The sequence below is a fragment of the Heterocephalus glaber genome, unplaced genomic scaffold (assembly GCF_053883595.1).
Source record: "Heterocephalus glaber isolate CG9 unplaced genomic scaffold, H.glaber_assembly_v1.0 deba00000347, whole genome shotgun sequence".
NCBI classification, from domain to species: domain Eukaryota; kingdom Metazoa; phylum Chordata; class Mammalia; order Rodentia; family Bathyergidae; genus Heterocephalus; species Heterocephalus glaber.
The window spans coordinates 15938044-15961237 of record NW_028258143.1 but is presented as its reverse complement, the minus strand read 5'-3'; the positions used below and the strand labels follow the sequence as shown (position 1 = coordinate 15961237).

Sequence of the window (23194 nt, the reverse complement as noted above, 5' to 3'; positions counted from 1 at the left end):
TTAAAGCACTTCATGAGTGTCCAATACAGTAGAATCATATAATTCTGGAAACTTCAAAAGTGAGAGGAAGAGAACAAGAAGTGGTATGGCTTCAGGCTTCTCAACAATAGCTCAGGAAACAAAAAACATTGGAAGGATACCTTTAAAATTCTGAAGGAAAATTATTGCTAATGTAAAATTCTATACTCAGGAAAACTAGTAGATAAAATGATGTAATAATAAAGACACTTTCAGATGTTTATATGTTTAATATTTCCCTCTTACCCATTTTAAAGAAGCTACTGGAGTAAAAGCTCCACTAAAAATCAAATCAAATAAATAAAATTGAATTAATAAAAAATAAGTAAAGCACAAATGAACAAGACATATGAAACAGATCACCCAACACAGGAGAAAAGAAGTGGTGATGCATGAGGACTCATAAAATGTTATCTCAGTAGGATAGCTCTGTACTACATTTAGCGGGCACCAGCAGGGTGTGAACCAATGAGTCCCAAGAGTCAGATGCACTGAGAATTGTCCACACTAAGTTACCCAATATCATCATGCCAATTTTATACCAGAGAATAATATGCTCTGGTAAACCTGATCTTTATTATTAGATGATCTTACTTGTCTTACTAATGTGCTGATGTTCCTGCTCATGCACTCTGTCCTGTTCCGGAATTAGCTAAAGACATTCATGTTGCTTCACAGAAATGTTCAGCTTTGATTCTTTCTTGAGAACTGTGGTAGGATCTGGTGAGTTCAGGGGCAGAAAATACCTTGATCATCCTTCTGCTGGACATTTAGGACCCATTCTACACCTTTACCCTGCCACACACCCTGAATAGAGAAGATTTATTTATGCAAACCTCCAGTGGATATCGAGCTACAAGATGATTCAAACTCAGCTCTTTCTTCTCCTCTTGAAAGCCTTCATGTAAGAGTGACAGTAATGCCATTCCTTATACAGCTGCTTAAATTAAAAATTCATCCATATATTATTCAAAGACAATGATAATATCATACAACCTAGTGAATAATTAACCCCGAACTCAAAACAGTGAGTACTTCTGGAGTATAGAATGGAGGAAAATACACAGGGACCAGCTCTAGGAGGTTTTTGTAACACAGCTATGTTCCAGTTTTTAACCTGAGTAGTCAATAGATAAAGAGATTGCTCTGCCATTCACAAACTATACACATTGCTATCTGTATAACTTACTAGTCAGGGTTATCAAAAAGAACAGAAGCAATAGGGTACATACATTAAGAAATATTTATTAGAAGAGATGTATTATGGGATTGATTCATACATTTATAGAGGCCAAAAATTCCAGTCTATCATCTGCAATTTGGAGAACCAGGAAAGTCAATAAAGTAATTCCAGGCCAAGTCCAAGGGCATGAGAACTGAGGGGCTGATGGTATGAGTTTTGGTCTAAGTTTGAAACCCTGAGAATTAGGTGAATGAGTCACTGAAGGCAGGAGAAGATGGATGTTTCAAAAGAGCAAAGTTTCTCCTTCTGGGACCATTTTGTCCTATTTGAGCTTTCATAGATTGGATAATATCTGTCCTCATTAGTATAAGGCCAGTGTTTATTACTTGCTGTACCAAGCAAAAATGCTAATCTCTTCCAGAAATACCCTCACAGACACATCTAGCAATAATGTACTATCAGCTATATGAGCATTCTTACCCCAGTCAAGTTGAGACATAAAATGAGTCATTATAATTAACATATAATATTTGAAAGCAAAAATAAGCATCATGGAGTTTTCTTAACTCTGCTTTTAGGCACAAGTAATCGTTCATAAGCCTTGTTTCTATTTTACATAATATAGTACAAGTTTTTTAATTACCATCATCAAGAAAAAAGTTATTTTCAATATGTACAGTAACTCTTAGAAGTCTTCAGAGAGAAAAATATGTTAAGTTTTCCTTGAGTAACTTGAGTTCTATTTGAAAGAAGGTATGGTGGTTTGGTTGTCCTCTCTAAGTACTGTAGCCCTTTTAATCCTCGGGGTTTTTTTCCTCCAATAACAAATACAATTATTATAGTATACTAGTAGTAGAAAATAAATGTGGAGTTACTGAGTGTATTTTTTTTAAATGTATAGTTTAATAAGTTTAAAGTATATAAACAATTAGGTAAGCTTGTGAAGAAGCTGACCAAGATACATAAATTAGAAGATACAAGTATCCATCTAAATTTTCTATGTTTCTTTTTTTCTTTTTGCAGAAGATTATATTAAGGTTGTTTAATATACAACTTTTCAGATGTCATTTTGGAAGTCCTTTATTGTAAAGATAATTCTTTTGTCTGATGACAAACAGCAGCCACATCATTATTTTGGACCTTCACATTGGATAAATTCCATTTCCTCTTGAGATATGTTTCCTTCTGTACTTCTGAGGTAGCGTTTTTAGTATTTCTGCAGTATCTGGTGGACCCGGATGCATCAGTAACTCCGGTGATTTACTTCCCTTAGAGTGCTGTGAAATTACAAAAGAGTGAGATGGGATCCTCCTGATCTCAAAGCTTCTGATATACTGGGTTTAGGATTGTCTCTTCTGTCAGGGAACCTTATTAATGGTGTATGTGGCTTGACTACCTGGACGACCCTGCTAGCAGACGCCATTTTGCTGCCCATCGTGACCCCGGGAAGGGGCCGCTTCCAGGGCGCGACCCAGCCGCAGTAGTATTGGGAGTCTCTGGCCGCTGAGGGCGGGGGCAACTGAGTGTATTTTTGAGGAAAAGATATTCCACTGTGCGGGCCGGGGATTTAGCTCAGTGGTTTTGCCGCCTGCTGAGCAAATGCAAGAAACCGAGTTCGATCCCTGGTACCAAAAAAAAAAAAAAAAAAAAGATATTCCACTCTGTGGCACAAATGCAGCTTTATCTAATGCTGTAGATAGACTTTTGGCTTCCTCCTGTGTACCCTCTCTGTTCTCAGCTTCCCGAAATTATTGATTCAAGAGAGTTCCTATAATGAGCTTTCAATTAAATCATGTCTATTACATATTTTTGTTTTGGTTTGGTTAATTTACATAGGTAAATATAACAATGTCTAATAACAGTCCTTAGTAGCTCTCATTGGCCAGTTTATATCCAAAATTGATCAAAACCAAATATTCTTGTTTTGTGAATTGTACAATACTTAAGAAGTAAGGGCAGGGATTTCATTCAGTGGCACTGCCCCTGCCTCCCAAGTGCAAGGTCCTTCCTGAGTAGGTACTGAAAAAAAAAAAAAAAAACTTAAGAAGTAACATTGTACTTATCTTGGAGATATTTTTTTCTTTTTACCACCTTACTGAAAACAGAAATTCCACAGATGTTTCTGCTGTGATCATTATATGAAAGTGATGAACTTAGATCAGCAGAGCAAAATGGAAGGAAACTCTGGAGGGGATTTTAGTAGTTGAGTTAGTGGCTTATACTCTCAGGTTTTATTGTGGATGCTCGTAAAAAATGGAATTCAAGACCTACCATTGACCTGAGAGCAACTAAATATTTTTGAATGACCCCCTTCCAATGACTATAGGCTATGTTAATTCCCCAATTCCTCAAGTTAACTTTCAGTTTAATGATAACATATAATTTAGACAATAATCATAGAAAGCTACTTTTATTGTTTTTACCCTCTTGTTCAAATATTCTTTGTTTGATTGTCCTGATTGACTTTAACCAGTGACATTTTTTATTATTCATCCAAGGAAAGTTCTGCAGAAGATAGAAAATTAAGGCTCTGAAGTTGGCAAGCACATGGCAGGACTTCTCCTGTTTTACACATTTAAAAATGAGCAGAAGTAAGTAGCTCCTGGAGATAATATTGAGAAGCTAAAATTAAAAGGCCTTGATGATGAATTGTTTGGGAGATGAGAAAGAAGGGAGCAAGTATTTCCTCAGTCTTCCTAATGCAATGGTGATGCAATAATATTGATACTGATCTCTTTGCCAAAAGAAAAAAAAATCATAAAAGATATACTAGAGGGTTGAGAGTGTGGCTTAATGGAAAAAATGCCTGCCTAGCATGTGTGAAGCCCAGAGTTCAATCATCAACACCATAAGATGAGTGAGAGAGAGAAAGAAGAAGGAATGAATGGAGATGTTGAGAGGTGAGCAGCTCAGCTCTGGACATGCTGAATACTAAGTATATTTGAGACCATAAAGCACAAATGTTGAATAACGTTTTGGTAATCTCAAATCCATTTGAATCAGCATTCTACTGTGAGTTCCTCAAGTGCAGACCCCAACAATAGCTGCAGATCTAGGACCTTGCTTAAAGGGGTCTTAGAAAAAGAACATGCCTATCTTAGAGCATTCCCTGCTCCATCTCTCATCCTATGTTGAACACCTAGGTAAGCCAAACAGCCTGATCTCTCACCTAGAACCAAGGATCTAGCAGCTAGAACCCACAGTAATAGTTCATTACAAAAAGTGATTGATAGTTGATTTTCCAAGACATTATACTAGAAGATGGAGTCTCAAATACTTCAGCATACCTACCAGGATTAATATTAAACCTCTTCCATTGCCTATCACATACTTTCGCTTGTATTTCCACGAAGTCACAGTAGCTCTGAGGCTGACTCCATAGCAGGTATCTCCTTAACCACAACTTGTCTTGGTCATCTGTGTTTGCAGTATATAGGGGAGGTGGCTGTCATCTCACCAGTGCCCTACCTCCTTTTACAAACCCACTTTCAGGAAAGTTCTAAATACAATCCCACTTTGCATTAATACTTAACTCTTTATTATGGCTTGTGTCTAGATGTCTGCCCTAAAGCCTCACGTGGTCATAGGTGGGGCTTTTCAGAGGTGGCTACATCTAGAGTGTGTGATGCTATGATTAAATGAGTCCACTGATTGGTCTGGAATAGTTCTTAGTGTGGGTAATGGGTAGGCCTACTTTGGGTGTGAGTGCCACTTCCTCAAAGGGTTTCTAGCCTGCATCTAATATAAGGAACAGAAAGAGGACTGCTGCGGTCGCTTGGTGCTTGCTACTTGCTGCTTTGGTTCTTCACTACTTTGCTGACTTCTGGCCACCATGAACCGTTTCTGCTCTACAGTGCCACCCTGCCTTGGAGCCAGGCAACTACGAACTGAAACCTCTATGAACCATGAGATAAATAAAACTTTCCTCCTTTAATTTTGGGTGTGGGGTATTTTGTCTCAGAAATAAGAAAAAGTAACTAAAACACTTCTTTTTATGAAGTCTTCATCCATTGTGTGTGATTAGTTAATGACTGTTGGCCCTCTAGTCAACATCTCCTGGGTTTGATCATGATTTTTGATCATATCTTTCTAACTCCTCCTGATCCAGAATTAAATGTCATGGATTACTTTATATACCATAATATCAATATTATAAAGCCAGATACACTAATTTCTTGCTCACAATTTACTGAATAAATTATTGCACACTGGCTCATAACTGAGAAAACCCAAACAATCATGCTGGGCAATAGTCTTACCTTCCCTTTCTACCAGTGTGGGACATTAGGAAGTAGTCCTATTTGGACTGAGATTTTGGGGAAAAAAAGCTGAATTGGTAGGTCATAAAGATTCTGGTCTTTAGGAGACTCAGTTTTTATTGAGAAAAAATGACATTATTAAAAAAATTATATGATTGGAAAAAATGCATCCAGGATTTGTAACCCCACATCCTGCACAGAGCTAGTCTTTCTGGAATACACTCTTCTCTAAAGATTAGTCTCACAACTATGATTATATCTCATTCCATTTGATAAGAGTTATGATAGAAGTAGTCACAGAATATAAAGGAAGGCCTTGAAGAGGGGTGAAAATTAAATCAAGAAAAGGAAAGTGTAGATCATCTAATATTTCCCAGAATAAATATTTTAAAATATGAGCAAATAATAGGACATCAAAAGGGGAGCATTAAAGGAAGAGTGATGTTTGGGAAACATTACTACATTGATAAGGAACTATTTGAAAATAGTACTAATCCATCTCTAAGACATAGAGGCATATGTGATGGACTGCAGGCTTGCATTTTTCCCATATCCATATGTTGAAATTCTTACCAAGGTGATAATATCAGGAGTAGGGGGAGGTCTTTGGGAGGTGATGGCCCCAAAAGTTTGTGTGTTAAAGGCTTTGTCCCTAGCCTGTTCCACTGTAGGCAGGTGTAGAAAACTTTAGGAGTGGGGCCTGGTGGAGGGAGTTAGATCATTGAGAATATGCCCTTGAAGAGACCAGTAGGGCCTGAGAACCTTCTTACTGTCTTTTCTTTTGCTTCCTGGCAGCCGTGAGGTGAAAAATCCCTCCACCATATGCACCTTCCAAGATTTACTGCTATTATGGGCCCAAAGACAACAAGACCAAGTGACTATGGACTGAAATTTTGAGCCAAAATAAAACTTCTCTCTTTTTAAGTTGATTTCTATAAAGTGTCACATCATCTAAGCTGCCTTATGGAATTCCTTACAAAAGAGACTCCAGAGAGCTCTCTCTTTCCTTCCGCCATGTGAGGACACAAGAAGACATGGCTCTTGTGAGCCAAGAAGCTCCTTCTCATCAGGCATTGAATCTGCCAGTATCTTGATCTTAGACTTCGAGCCTCCAGAACCATTAGAAACAACTTTTTGTTGTTAATTTGGTCTATAATATTTTTTACACAACAGCCCAAATAAACAGACAGCATATAAAGAGTCTCCTATGTGTTATTTCACATTATTACCATACATATAGCTCATTCATGGAAATAATGCTTATAATACTAGATTTAGATTGTTTATGATTTCTGATCTCCCAACTTTAGAAATCTAGGCAGGGGCTGTGAAATGGGAAACAAAATTATATAAAACTATAAGAAAATTTTGCCATCTTGGCTATCATTGTATATTACCTCTTTCAACTGTCAATGAAAATAGGAACAGAAATAAGCAGGAAGCCCATGGTTCCATGGCTCACCAATGTAAATTACCTTTGCTTTGTTGATTTTATGTAATAATATAACTTATGTTGAGCAATGCATGGGAGGTCATCTGTCCCCTTGTCTGGCATGCCAGCAAGGCTCCTAGAAATGATGAATAAGCATTGTACACAATTATATTACTATCATAGTTTGCCAAAGAGCATTCCTCTCTAGCAATAAAATATGACTTTGTTTTCAATGTCAGAGATGATTAACTTAAACGTGTGAAGATTTCTAACCTTATCGATTTCCTTGTACTACAACCATATTTTTCATGCTTTTTCAGCACCTTGTTCATGCCTAAATAGAAAGAGACATTTGAAAAAGCAGCTACCTTTTAGGAGTCAAAAAGAATGTAGTCAGGGAGATGTTGGGCAATGCTTCATGTTAAAGGTAAGATACTGATGAACACTAGAAAAATGAATGAATTTGCCTTTATCTGAAATTTAAGCATTTGCTAAATACAGTCCCAAGGAAATGGACATAAACTCATACAATCTGGAATAGACTTGAGAAAAGTAATCAACTTCCTTCATCTTATAGGTGGGAAATGAAGGTTCAATGCATTGAACACTTGTCCAGCAATCACAAATAGTAAATGACTAAATCAAAACTAGAATGCAGCCTCATACTTGAACTTGAGCAATTGTTGACACCTGTGAGGCTCTATAAAATGGAGGTACTAACATCATATAGAATCGTCCTTGGACTTGCATGATCTCCAGACGTGTGAAATTGGTTGGCACAAGTATCTCATGGGGCACTCAGTGGCATCTGTTTATGCTATAGCATGATGATATTATGCTCTTAGCACAGATTTCCTTCAATAAGTTCATGAACACCCACCCTCAGGAGTAGTCAGCAATCAAATGTATAGCATGACTCAAATGCACTAAAATAAGCCCCTTTACCAAATATGTATTTTCTATGATGACACATTACATTCTTTGAAGGGATTTTTATTTAGGTTAAGCACTATACTCTCCCCAAATACATATGTGCCTTTGGAATATCCTTGTATTAAAGCACTAACATCTGTGTATATGAGTTTATAGATTATTTTGTTCTAGTATGGTGTAGAGCAAGACAGGATGGACTTCCTGGAAGTCTAGAAATTGGGCTAACCCACTAGGAAAGAACCCAAAGGGAGAGAGGGTAAATATTGGTAATATACTGGGAAATCCTCCACACACATTGAATATATTGCCTCTCCCCAGAAGACTGCTGAACTCTGTATTTTCCCTGTTCTCGGAGAGTCACAGATGAAGTAGTGGTTAATTCTCTAAAGCCACACTTGAAGCAAAACATTGGTCAATCACAAAACTTCTAGAAGAGGAAGGAATGGGATTCAAAGAAATTTAGAACTTATGTAATATGAGAACAATTCAACAAGTTGGACGACACAACACAGTCAGGAAAAACAAATAAACAGGAGGTGGGTCTACAATAAACTCGATTCCTCCTTTGAATGGCAGAAAGACCCTTCCTTAAAGGCACCAGGAATCTTCTTAGGATGCCTAGCTAGCCATTCATGTCTTCCTCTAAATTCCTTATAGGTTCACACTGTGTACATTTATTACCACAAAAAATAATGTTTATATCTTTTTTTCTCATTAGATCTTACATTCTTTGATAGTCAGGACTATATACTTCACTTATGTATTATCACTTTTAAGAAAACTGTTGGCTTATGCATGTTTTGCTGAGTGATCCACAAGCCTATTCTGCCTAGATTCAAAGAGCAGGACCAACACCGTAAGTATGGCTTTTAAAAGAATTATTTCAACTCTGTATGAGGAAAACACTCTTGATTCTTAGATTCATACATTGGCTTATATTAGCTGTTTCACGGAAAATAACGCTTTGGTGGCTCTTTGGTTACACAATCCCGCTCTTCCCAGGAGGTTGCATTAGTGATTACTAAGTTCAAATCAGACCTTTGACATTTTTACTTAGACTTAGAAAACAGCCCTAAATGTCCTCCATGACATTCTCTCTCTATTCTATCCTCTCAATTTTCATAAGTGTTTTCAGGCAAAGTACAAATGGCATCTTCTCGTATATTTTTTTTTTAAAAAACCCTGGATCTCATTGCCTACCTCAGCATTTATTAGAGAATATTTCCATAGAATATTAATCCCACAGGATGTCCTCTGAAATATTCAGCAAACTAAGAGTCCCATTGTAGAATAAGCTTACCAAATGACACACTCTGGTCTTTTGTTGGAAATCTGTGGTGCTCCTTAATATATGTTTTAGAGACTGGAATGTCTGAGATCAGAGGGCAATTGGGAATTGATTGTTTCTAGTCTCATTTGAGCCAGAGACAATGTTTTCCTTTTACTTCAATATTACTCATGAAGTATCCCTTTTTCTCACCTTATATTCTGGAGGCTTAAAACTTTCCCAACTGTCATTTGAGACAACTCATCCCTTGTGAGATGTATCACTGTGCTGGGTAGAGTGACAGGGCATGAGATAAGCAATAGTGGAGGAAGACTTGGGCAGAATCTGTGGAGGGCATCAAGCAGCACCACAAACCACGTGAGTTGTTGTGACCTCACACATAGTAACATGGGTAATAAATTGATGGTAGAACAACTTCCACAAAACTCACTGCCAAACTTTCTTCCTAGAAAAATCCAAGCCCTCCTCTCTTCCTCTCTCTCCACAGATGTCCCTTTAATCCCCTCTCTTGGTGAACTGTGTCTCCAAGACAATGGAAGCTGCATCTGTAAGCCATGGGGAGAGATGACAAAGGGCCTGTTGAGGTCAGGAGCAGTTAACACCAAGTGGGACTATCAGCACTCTATAAGTGACACTATTGGCACCCTGGACAGACTGTGCTCATCAGGCTGATTCATCTCACCTCCTTGTTGTGAGCATTGGTTCCTACTAGCCTCCAGCTATCCTCTTTCCCAGAGAATTAACCTCCCTAGAACCAGAAACACCTACCACAGTAGCCAGCTTCCCCTAGATTCTTCACACTCTGAGCTCTCTGTAGCAGTCACTGAAAGTCACAAGATATCCAAAAATCTAGCTCTTCACTCCTCAAGTTAGGCCAACATTATGGTTCAAATCATGTTCCAGAACTCTCTGTAGTATTAGACCCAAGCTAGACTCCAGCTGGAAAAACATCTTTACTCTGTTTCATCCTCATCTAGCTTCTCTCACATGCTGTTTCCTAAGAGCACCCTCTTAATAAATCATGGGCACCCAAATTCCAATTTCAGGATCCGTTGCTAGAGAACTCACCCTAAAATAGCTCCAAAGATCAGAGTGTTGCATTTACTCCAAACTCAAAATCCGAAATCCTTAAACATAAATTTTACTTTCTCCTTTTTCTGTCATATGCTTACTTTAATTATGATATCTACCTTATAAATGAGTGTTTATTATATTTACATAAATATCTATGCTTAACTTCACAAAAGAGAACCATCTTCTTCTTTTTTTTTTTCCAGTACCAGGGATCGAACTCATGACCTTGCCCTTGTGAGGCAGGTACAGTGCCACTGAGCTAAATCCCTATCCCAGAGAACCATCATCTTAAAAAACCCTTCCAGATCACCGCATCACACAATGGCTAATGATTATGTAATTAATTAAAATTATAACAAAATTTCAATTAAAGTATTACATTTAGAATATTTATATTTTTTCATATAATTATATTTTTAAAGGTTTTCTTAAGCCCCTAAATAGATTCAATACTAATGTAATGAGTTTTCTACCCTAAGGTTCTTTATTTTATTTTTATTCTGTGAATACATTCTTTCATCAACTGTTTCTTTGTGGTTTTCATTTTGAAAAATGATCATGGGTATTAGGATCCTTGGTGTGCCCATTCCCATATAGCTTTTATACTTAGTAACAGCTTCACTGGGTGTGAAATCTTTGTACAATAATTTATTTGACAGCATCTCTATACTCTCAGCTTTGGTTCTGTCATGAAGAATGTTAAACTACCTCAGTTTTCTGTTTGAGTACTCAGACATTTTCTCTATCTTCATCAGGACATGCTTTATATAATCTTTTCCTAGAACACAGTAGACCTTTTTATTGATATTAAAATTCAGGATTTAGTTGATTACAAGAAATATTCTTTTACCATTTTTACTTTTCTGTATAATATTGCTATCCTTTAAGGAATGTCACTTATTTTTATCATGATCTATTACAATTTATGTCTCCTTTTTCTGCCTTCTGTAACGGTAAAATATCTAAAATTATTTTCCCTTTCTTTTTGTTTCTATTTCATTTTCTCTTATTATCACAAGCCCATCTTCTGGGCCAATGAGTGCTATATTCAGAATATTTAAAATTATCTTTCTTATTTAGTCATGTTTTGAATATGGCAACTCTTTTTGGTACTGGAAATTAAACCCAGGGGCTTCCAATTGAGTTACATCCCCAGCTTTTTAAATTTTATTTTATTTTTTCACTTCGAGACAGGGTCTCACTACATCATTAAGTTGCTCTGCTCGGGCTTAACTTGAACTTGCAAACCTCCTACCTCAGTCTCCCAAGCAGAGGACACATTTTCTCGTGCTTTATTTTTCCACTCCATTTCATTTGTAAGATCTGCTTCCATGCTTTTCCTCTCAATTCAGTGTGTCTGTTTGTCTGTGTGTCTATGTGTGTATCATTAAATACATTTTATTAACTTGATATCAATTTATGAAGTTTATAATCAGTTTATTTCGAAGTGTGAAGAATATATTTTCCTTTCATTTTCTTCAGTTTTTTCTGGTATTTGCTTTGGTTTTGTTTTACTTTGTTCTACAGGGCTTGTGTTCAGTTTCTTCTGTTCACTGTGATTAGAATGAAGGAAGCCCTGAGCAGACCAGTGTTCTGCCCAAGGAGGTAGTGTTGGCAGAGGGTGACCTGGAGAAGCTGCAGCTTCCCTCTTGGGGAAGTTGTCTCAGAGCACTGTTAAAACAAATCAACCACACTTTATGTTTGGCCTTCAGTTCTCCTAAAGTTCCAGCAGCTCCCCTTTAGGGCGGCTTCATAGCCAAACCCATGTCAAAAACACCTTCTCTCTCATTCACTCTAATGAGCAGGTTCTGAAAATCCACTATACTTTTCAGTAATAAAAGAGGAATGAAGTGGCTTTGGCATACTTTCACAGAGAAGATAAATCTTCTTCTAGTCATTGTCTTCTATGAGTAGATTCTTTTTTTTTCCTGGTACTGGGATTCGAACACAGGTCCTTGCACTTGCAAGACAGGTGGTGGAACCACTGAGCTAAATCCCTGGCCTATGAGTAGATTCTTAAAGGGAACAAGGTTAAAATGGCCTGATTCAGTCATCTCTTACTAGAATTTCACTTCTTGTATAATGACCATTCTTTCTCATGTTGCTTTTTACCATTCCATTCATTTGTCATTATCTAATGAAGATCTGTAATTACCTTTAGCCTTCCTTTTTCTGCTGTAAATTTCCAATAATTTCTGCAGACAAAAGCAGTGGCATTCCTATAGTCAATCTTTGCCTTTAATCAATTTCCATTATAAAGCAGTCTGTAGGAATGCATTATCCCCAAATTGGGGGTTATCAGTATTTTATTTTTATTCATTTACTCACCTCTCAGTCATTCAGCAAATGTCTACTGAGTGCTTCTGATTGTGTTGGCCCCAATAAAATTGAGAAAAATATGCTTACAACTGCTACATAAATCCCCTTGAGATAAACAAAAAAGTTTTTAAAGAATGAGATGACAGTTTTAGAAGCTAATTTTATTTACTCTGCATTTCTATCACCTATAAATATTATTAAGTGATGATTACCTGCTTCATTCCTGACCAGGGAAATTGAATTTCATGAGCTACTGATGAGATTGATTTTTCTAAGAAAAGAACATAGGCCAGTTGTTTCAGTATTTTTTTTTCCTTTTTCTTGGTTAGATTTTGCAAGAGGAACATATGTACATCTAGTAAGATTTAAAGATGTGAGTATTTTTATAATAAACCCTCCACAATAAATGAAGGAGAATGTAAAATAACTTCATGTAAATCCCTTAGGTGAATGAGTAAGGATATATTTTGTAGACTTCTAAAACAAATCCTTCAATTTCCTGAATTCTTTGGAGGAAATATGCCATCTGAAGTCAATAAACATATAATAAGTAATAGTCTGAGGGAGCTATGCAGATGGAAAATATAAAATGTGGATGATGGCTCTACACTATGAGTCTAGGAAGAACATTTGCTGCTGTTTTGAAGAAAGAAGGACCCACATTTTGGAATGGACTATTAAAGTGCCTTCTCCTATAGAATGTAAATAATTACCTTTGGCGACTGTAACTATAACTATAACTGATTCTGACTCAAGAACTTGGTTACAGAAATGGCCAACTGTGTTCATTAGGTCATTAGCGTATACAGAACAAGAAATTGCATTGCCAGATCTAGGATATAATTGGATGTCTCAGACCTCTGAACCCAATGTTTTTTTAAAATTTATTTTAATGTAATACATATAGATATTAATAAAGAAAATACAAAAAGTGCTTTTCTTACTTCTCTGAAAAAGTAAAACAAAACAATTAGAAAAATACAATAGTTAATACATTGTGTACATAATCTTAAGGGAATGGCCAAAATGTTATACAGAGTTAGAGCAACATAGAGAAAGTGAATGGCTTTGGCCAAGGAATGGCTAAGGACCAGAAAGTTCCCAACTGTAACATTAATAAAATGATTAAGTGAAAGATAGTGTCATGAGGTCCTGTAAACAGTTGTCTTATAGTATCAACTGGGTTGGGGTCAAGGTAGTATATGGCTAAAACTAAGGAAAGTAGTAGGCCATCAATGGCAGGCAGAGTTTCTCTCTCCAGATGTAGCTGAACTATTTGTTGCCCTCAATACTTGATGAGTGTAAACCCGGCATGTATATATAACTGAATAGACTTTTTTGTTTTTAAAAAAGAAAAACATTAATATCAATGAGTGATATTTTAATAACAAACATTTGATTTAGAAGTGACTTTAGAACTCAGGAGCAGTAAGCCTTAAATCTCTTTCATAAGCAAACTTTTTTTGAAACAATGTCTTGTGTTGATAAAAACTAGTAAATTGGAGTTGTTCAGGGCTCAGATGAAAGCCCTAATCTTAGTACTCAACCTCTGAGTGATCACAGCTGAATGGATGAAGGAACACAATCTGATCAGCGGGGGAGGGCTGTGTCCAAAACTATTCAAATGGCAGAGCTAAAACTAGAAATCAATGTCAACATAAAAAAACTGCCTCAATGCCAATATCCTTTGCCAATAATTTTCAAACTCTAACATACATATAACTCACATGGAGACTTTGCTACAATTCACTTCGTGTGGATGTGAAGGGGACATAAGTGTCCACTCCAAACTAGCTCCTCAATAATGTCCTTGCTGCTGCCTGTCCAAGACGCACAGCTGGAGAAGCAAGATATGTTGTCAAGAGTTGAGCAAGTCTCCGAGAAGGATATTTAATCTAAATTACTAACCTATCTACTGGAAAATCATTAACTCAGACCTTCCATCTTTACAATCTTTCCCAATCTCTACTTGAAAAGAGAAGTGGGAGAGACAGATGGAGAGACTTCCAGGTACCATATAATATGATACAACTGTATCACTTGCTCACTGTATAGAGAAGCATCCTCCTGAGTTGGAAAACCAGAGATAGGCATGTGCACTGTGACTCCTGATGGGCTCACCGGCAACTGCTCTTGGGCACATTGGCTCAAACTCTTTCTCCATGGAAAAGGGTAAAAGTGGAGTCAGAGAGGCTGAAGATGTTAGACCAGATGTCCTCCTGATCTAGCTGGACACATGCACCGAATGAGGCCCAGAAAGGAAAGGACTTGCTTCGGGTTACACAGACCCAGCCACTCCTAGAACTTGCCCAGTTCTTTCTCGCACCAGGACCTTTACATGCATGATTTTCCTCTTTGCCAAAATCATTCTCACTCCATCCCCATCTCTGGTTCAGTGGTCAGTGAGCTCCTTGTCATTCTCCAGGTCTCTGGTTAAAGGCGTCCCTCCACACCAGAGCATGTCTCTCTTCACTGCTGTTTGTTTCCTTCACAGTACTTTTCACAATTGCTATTATGCTATTTATTATATTAATTTCTCTTTTTTCTTTTTGATCTGTCTTCTCCATTAGTATATAAGCTCCACCTATAAGAAATGACTAGTGTCTTGTGTATCACTGTAACCTCAGGGTCAAAGAGTAGCAAGTACTGGATGTGAGACCAATCTGGCTGCAATATCTGTCACCCCATTGACCACCAGGTTTGATTCAGCTGATCTGGCTGGCTAGGCATGTGTGCTCTTCCTCCCTCATGGCTCCATGTGTGTCCCTCCCGAAGCTGTGCACTCAGTTTAAGAGGACAACCACCTCTGATAGAGGAGGCCCATTTCTTCAGTAAGGGTATATGAGTACCTGTGCTTCCCTTCTAGAACCTCCAAATAAGCTCTCAAAGAGTATCAAGTACTGAAAAAAAAAAATACCTGATGGTTGAATGATGGAGGAATGTATTAGTCACTATCAAAAAAATAGAAAATAGAAATAGTGGCACAAGTGTGTTATAGACAAGAACAGGATTTGTCAATCCAGTGTGGCCTGCTAAGTAATCTTTGGAGAATTAATATGAAAATGAAATGGCATATATTAGGTCTTATATTAGGCCTGCTTATTTTTGAAACTACAAAACCAAATTTAAAATTCTAGAAATTTTTAACCAGTACACTGCAGAGGGATATATGAATTGCATGAATATAAAAGATGAAAGTCCAAGAATGCCTATGGAAACATTGCTCAGACTTGAAGCTGAACCACACAAGTCCTCATAATCCCTTCCTGGTCTGCCCCACTCACTCACCATCCCTGGACAGCCCTGCTGCAGCTTGGTCTGAACCCAACCAAGTGGATATTTCTAAGCTTTCCTATGAAACCCAAGCTGTTCCAAATCCTAGCAATCAGATTCTTCATCCATCTGAGACAGGTAACTAAGTAATTTACAGGTTAAAAATAGCTTAGTGTGTTTCCAAGATAGTATTTATGTACACATAATGGCCTTAGAAATTTTAATGTAAATTAGTTCTTAAAATATGAGTCAAATTTATTATCAACCTTCTTAAAGTCCTTATTATACTATGAAGACAACTGATTCCTCACCAGAAGTAGACTCTAAGATGATGTCCATGAAATAGATAGATCTTTTAAAGAGCGATTACACTACTCAAACCCAAAGAATTTGATTATAACTTGTGGTATCAAATCTACAATGGAAACTATCAGAAATTGCAATGTAATAAAGATTTCATAAAGTCACCAACAACAATATAGGAGGCTCCAAAGGTAGGAGAAAAAAAATATATTTTGAATATCCAATAAAAACTGATTGCATTGACTATTATCCCCCAAAGTTGTTTTGAATACAACATAGGCAGAGGAAAAGTAGCTCGGTCTCCATTGGCAGTAACAGCATGTCAATAAGTCATATGGCTTTGAAAAAGTTCTACAATAATTTTTGAATGCTAATGAATTTAGCGTTTTTTGAATGCTAAACATCAGTAGTTTATGAAAACAAAACAAAGATTTAAAAGGACCCAACAATTCACAATTAGAAAGAAATCTCTAGTTCATTTTCTGAGCTTAATGTGGCAAGCCAGTTTAAACTATTTAGAAGCCTACATTCGTATTGCTTTCTTGTAATTTGGTAAAGTACAAGCAAATCATTTGAATAATGAAATAGAAGCATTTTCCCCTCAATACTACATTAAGTAAAAGCAAATCACTAATATAATTCTGTTTCCATGGGAACTGAAGTATAGAGCCAGTCTGATAGAAAGCATTTGTTCTAGTATACATATTTTCTCCCTTCTCCTTTAAATATACTTTTGATTGCTGTCCAAAGGCTAAAGAGTACGTGTCCAGAAATGATTCGCTTTGCTCATCTTTCCCAGAGTTTAGAGAGCTTCAGAAGAAGCTAAAACAGAAAACAGCAGTCTTATTAAAGGGCTGGAACAAGAGCAGTCTGAAAGAAAGGACTTTGCTGGGGGAAAAAAATGCCTTAATAAATCTGATTCTCTGACTTGAGATTTGAAGATCAAATTTAAACCTCTCAATCCTATCACAATTATTCCTAAATTTCACATGAGCCTGGTATAGGGTAATATTTCTCTTCCACCACCATTATCTTTCACCAGTGTTGTGCTTTTAATTTTCAATTTGACTGAATTAAGAGACTCCTGAGAAGCGACTAGATGGAGAAGGGTAGTGGATTAATCCAACTGTGTTCACAGTTGAATGTGCTGTTAGGTTGGGTGGGCTAGTTGGAGGTGGGTCACTGGAAGGTACAGCTCAAACTAGTGCACTCTTATGCTGCGCTTCCCAGCCATTGTGAAGTGAGCAGCTTCCTGCTCCACCATGTCACTCCACCATCGTACTTCTGCCTTGAGCCAGCTGCCCATGGACTGAAACCTCTGAAACTGTGATCTAAAATAAACCTCTTCTTCCTTAAATTGAGTATCAGATAGTTTGTCCTAGCAACAGAAAAGCTGACCACTGCAAGTATGCAATCATTCCAGTGAATTTTCTTTCTAAAATAGTTCTTCTCAGTGTTGTTACTAGTCCAGAAACATCAGCAGCACCTAGGAAGATTGAAAAATGCAAATTCTTGGCAGGCATAGCAGATCTACTAGATCAGAGCCATAGGAGGGTGGGGTCCAGCAATCTATGTTTTAACAAAACCTCTGGGTGACTTTATCACATGCTATAGAACCACAAGTTGTGTACTTGTTTAGGGACTTGTGGGGACAAAGACTTAGACTTAGAGGCAAGTAACCCTCCGCGTGCAGGAAGCAATGGCTGGAATTCAGGTCTCATTCACAACACCAATGCCAATGGAGATTCTTAAAGAACTTAAAATACCCTGAAGACTGGCCAGAGAATAGTAGAATAGTGCCAGAAAGAGAGTAATGTGAGATGTGAAATTTGTATAGGATTGCAGATAATTTAAGAACAAGGAGAAAAATGAAGTACCCAAGAAAGCATTTCCTATATAATTTTGAACTTTCCGTTACAATAAAATTGACTCAGGGACAACTTCTGACTCCAAAATGGTAACTAAATAAACAAACTTTTAGATTTACAGTGCTGTTCTTTGAATTTTTTAGGATGTGTGCTGTATTATTTTCTATCCTTTATGGGAGTAGACTCTGTTATTGGCAACTTACATGAACATTGTAGTTTTAGGAATCAGTTTGAGAATGCACTGTGACCAAACTGTATTGATAAATCATATCTTCCATTAGCAGTGCAGCTTTCTAGAGATCATCTCACCAGGGCTCACTGAAACATCACACGGAGACCAGATGCCTGGGGCAGAGGTGCTGCAAAGACATAGTGGGGCAAATATGACGTGGGGCCCTGAGAACTTTTCCAACATAGAAATTCTCTCATCCCGTGATAGATTTGGACTCAGAAAACCTGTTTACACTCATCAGAAAATGTGTAGATGTAAATGTAGAATGTTAGGAAATAAAATGGGTCCACAGACAAAATTGGAAATTATCTTAGCACTAAATCCTCCATTACACACGTTACTTGTCTTTATCCTTTTTTCTCATTAAAAGATCTTTTTCCCTTTTTCCTCATAAAAGATCTGTTATCCGAAGAGCTTTCGTCTAGATTCCAGCCAATCAAATATCTTTCTAGTTACAATGTAGCATGCTATACAATGTTGCCTAACAATCTGCTTTTCCTTATTAACAGGAACAAATAAATGCTCTGAATATTGTTTGAGTGAAGCTATGATACCAGTAACTCCTTCTGGTACCACAGACAATGGGGGCACATGCGCTAAGGGGAATCCCAATCTGCTTTCCTCTTGCCTCTGACATGAAAATAATAATAAGGGGAAAAAAAAGAAAAAGAATAGGATGTTCCCGGTTCTCAAGCATTAGGTACTTCAGAGACCTCACAGAGCAAGCCCCATCCTCTCCTTTCCCCTTGCCCCACTCCAGCCACGGGGAACAGGGAACTTCGCATTAACTAAGGCTTGACCTCCCTTTGTTAGTGACTCTCTGCCTAGTTAAGGACTTTCTGCCCCACCCCCCACCGGTTTCGTGGTCAGATGTGGTCAGATGTTCCAGTAAGATAGGGGCTTCCTGAAAACGGTTACTCCAACCCCCAACCGAAACCTGTTGCTACATATCCCAGCCCCAACTGCCCACCCCCCACCACCAGACTAGTGCTCCTCCGCCTGCAAAACCCCATATAAGCCTCCAGCTCAGCTCATACTGCGGCTGATCTCCCTTCTGTGATTCAGTCCAGGCAGGCTGCAGACTGCCGCCCCAATAAAGGCTTGCTGCCTGAACATCCGTGTGTGCCCCCTTCTTCGGCGACCCTTTCATCAAGGATGGTACACAATTTAATCCTGCCCACTGGTACTGGAAAGGACTTTTCTGCTCTTCTCCTTACCAGTGTTGCATCCATGCTATAGTGCTTTTCACACTCCCATGTTCCTGGTGCTGGCAGAGCCTCAGGCAGCCTCCCCGGTACTGACACAGGTAGCTGGGAACTTGAGTTGAACTTCACAGAGACGTAGGAATTTCAAAGCTCTCAGTTCCTGTGGCCTTGCAAATACTTGTTAAATCCCTGCAAAGAACCTAAGAAAACATAGGGCTGAGATGATTTCCTTCTGATCCTTTAATTAACGTGGCCTCTGTTTTTCCCCCTACAAAATGAGAATAAAGAGGGGTCTGCATGCTAAAGGTGATGAGAAAATTAGAAACTTTGACTGTTCCAAGGAATTAGAAGGGTATCTGGCCCAGGTTCATCATTAAAACATGTTGCCAAAGAGTACTCTTATGAGTAACTAGCCAAGGGCAAACTGTTTAGCTGAAATGAACTTCAGATTCTCCATATAATGAGGGAGATGAGGTATGTTTCACAGAACTTCAGGGTTTTTTGAAAGTTCCTCAGAGGCTGCCTTGCTCCTAGGAGAAGGACAACAGAAAAGAGATAGATCATGGCCTGAGTGCCGAAGACCCTGCTTCCTTTAGTATAATTCAATTTTATGATTTCATGTATTTATATATGTTTACATATTTACAGCCAGTTTTACTTAATTAGATTATCAATTTGAGGGAATAGTTATGGTGATTTATAAAAGAAAAAACCTGGGCCAGATATTCGCAGTCTTTTTAAGCTTTGAAGTCATTTGATTTTCAATGGGCATATTAAATCACCTGCACAGATACAAGATGTTCTTAATATAAAAATATACTTTATGTAACTCAAAGTACAAAATCATGCCTTCTCTTCCCAAAATACAGACATGAGACAAGCTCATAGCTAGTCATCTAATTAAATTCTTTTTATAACAATTACAAAGCTTTTGTTTGGTCTATTTTTCTTTTTTCTTCCTTTTTTTCTAAAGGTTTGGATATTAACATATTTTTGGTGTAGGAAAGGACTACTATTTTTTTAAATTCCCAAACTGAGAGAACATCATATAAAAGAACAAGACAAAGTAAAAATAGAGATGGGATAGAGTAGTGTCAGAGATTATTTCACATGAAAATGGGAAAGAATTCTACTGTGGAAGAAAAGCCTTATAAATTACAAAAGCCCTCCCTTGCCTCTTCTTCTGCCCTCTCCTCCTTCCTTCTCTTCTTTCTCCTTTTCCTCTCTTCTTCTTCCTTTCCTCCTTCTCTCTGCCTCCTCATTCTCATCCTTTGCCATCTCTCTCCTTTCATTCCCCTTGGCTTTCTCCTTCTCTTCCTTTGTTCCTTTCCTTCCACTTTCAAAGGCATCAGAGGCAGGGAAACACAACTAACTTGATAATCCCCATTCTACACAACCCTTATCTCCAACCTGTGCTCCTCAACAGTGAGAAAAACTGGCCGGAGATGCGGGCCGTGCTTGACAAGGCAGTGCTGCCAAGCAGCCCCTGTCCCCTTGCCAAGGACAACACCTGCACAGGCCTACTGCCAGCACCTGGGAAGTTTGTGCCTCCCTGAAGAACTCATAACCAGTTCTAAAAATATTCACGTTTCACTGGTGGTGAGTTAATACTCTCAGAGTCATTCATTAAGGAAAAATTCTGGCTAAGTGTTTATAGATAAAGAGGAAATAAGGTATTTGTTTGTGTGATATTGTGCTGAGACAAGGCAAAATTTCACTTTAGTCTGTGCCTGCTGCCCATCCTTGACTGTTCATCACATTTTATACAGTGTCACAATTGATCCTTATAACAATTTTCCAAGATTTTCAGGTGAGAAAACCAAGGCCACAGAACTATGCATTTTCCAGGTTGTCTGAAGCACACTAGGGGAGACAAATGGACACCTATGGAGTTACTGAGTCCTACAGTGGATGTAGAGGTGGTGGGGAGAGGGATCACTGCAGGAACAGAACTCAGAACGTGGGCCTTGCAAGGTTAAAAAAAGAGCCTTCAAATAAAAAGCCTGACACCATCCCCTGGTTATGAAAATAACATCAGAGTTCACTTATTCAGCATAAGATCTTCTGGGCCACATTTAACCTAAGGTAGCATCAGCCTGATGATGCTATTTGGTTCTTTCTATACTTTCCTCCAAATAAAAATTTCCTTATATCCCGGATCATACATACATTCCAAGAGAGCAATCTCTTCAGAGTAATTATGACCTTCATCTCAACAGGTGCTTAGAAGACTTAATGGATCATTCTTTTAATCACTGATTTTAAATTAGATGTTGAAATTAAATATTTTCTAGCTAGAGTATGGAGACTTGTCATGTAGAAACAATCCTGGGCAAGAAGCAGTTTGAAGCTAGCAGACCATATGCACCTGGGGGAAGCGTTCTGGGCCAGAGAGAGGCCATCATGCCTGGGCTGCTCTTGTTAGTTCATGATCACTTTGAGGATCAAACTCATGAGAGAAGTTTGAATTACTCTGAGGTTTGGAAGTGAATGTGCATTCAGAGCTGATAGAGACTGTTTCCACCTGTTTCTGCTTACTGCTGCTCATTAGACGGCATTTATATCAATGACTGAGCTCAATAAGGCAAGGAGGAGCCCAGGAGCTGAGCTGAAGTCCTAGGAAATGTCAGACTCCAAAGCTTATTCGGCTTTTCCTGACATCAGCTCCACACATTTACACACACTCATTGGTTTTTCTTTTCTGTTCCACTTTCAGAGGACTATGTCAGAAATAAACAGTCACTCGTTTCTAACTGTTTTTAAATTGCTTATTTTGGTACAAGAATAAGTGGGCAAATGTCAAAAGCTTATTCTGATGTTTTGTCTTTCACACAACAAATATTTCAGGGCCCAATTACCAAACAGATTACTACAGTATATTCTGTAAGCACAGGCACATCAGCATCCAAGTTCCTGCGAATACTTTCGTGGGGTCACATTGTTTTTCTGAAATCTTTCTTCACAAATTGTTTGATGTTAAATATATAAAGCAATCGGTTAATTTTCATACAGAGTACAAAGCACTATGCATTAGAAATATATCCATATATAATTTTGATCTCTCTAGATCTGTGTGCATCTATATCTATAGCTACAAACTTATTTACCTTTTGTATAAGATAAGATGAGGTCATTAGTACCCTCTCTAACTGTCCATCTTTTGCAGAAGGGATCATTCCAACCCTAATGATTCAGGATCACTCAGAACCTTGACCCACAGAAAGCCATGATATCTTTCATAGCCAAGAATTTAAACACACATTTAAGCTCTTTCAAACCTGTAACTAAGAAGGTGCTATGAAAAATTTAAATTGGTAATTACAGAAGTCTTTGGATATTTTTATGTAGACTTGGTTGTGAAGTGGAAGTTTGTCTACTATGGGACATGAAATGATACCACTGGAAACCTCTTTGATTATGAGATCAGAAAAAATATCCTAAAGGTAAATAGTTAAAAGCGAGTAAAGTAAGAAGTGATGGTAAGTTTCCTCCTATTTATCCGGCACATGCTATGTGTAAGAAGTCTTAGAATTTTCCTGATGTCACCCATTTGGTGCTTACCACTAGGCTGTGAGCTCTAATAGTCTTCATTTTAAGATTAGGAAACCAACATATTCACATCCAAACATGACTGAAACGTGTGCTCTACCACTCTGTAAGCACTTGTGAAGCCACCGGGCTAAGGGAAGCCTCCTGACTGCTGATGCCCCTCGTAACTCCTGACCCACATCTCTCCGTACTTTCCCTTACCCTCTCCTTGCTGTGCCTTGCTGCATTTCTTACATTTTATTGTGTCCACCACATTCT

General features: G+C 38.0%; 1 protein-coding gene and 1 pseudogene across 1 annotated transcript in view; both read right to left on the bottom strand.

Annotated features, from left to right (window-relative positions):
* Dpp10 (dipeptidyl peptidase like 10) overlaps positions 1-23194 on the bottom strand; it is a 1332172-nt gene that overhangs the window by 1240494 nt on the left and 68484 nt on the right. The window lies entirely within an intron of this gene.
* LOC147829869 (alpha-ketoglutarate dehydrogenase component 4 pseudogene) lies at positions 1018-13442 on the bottom strand (annotated as a pseudogene).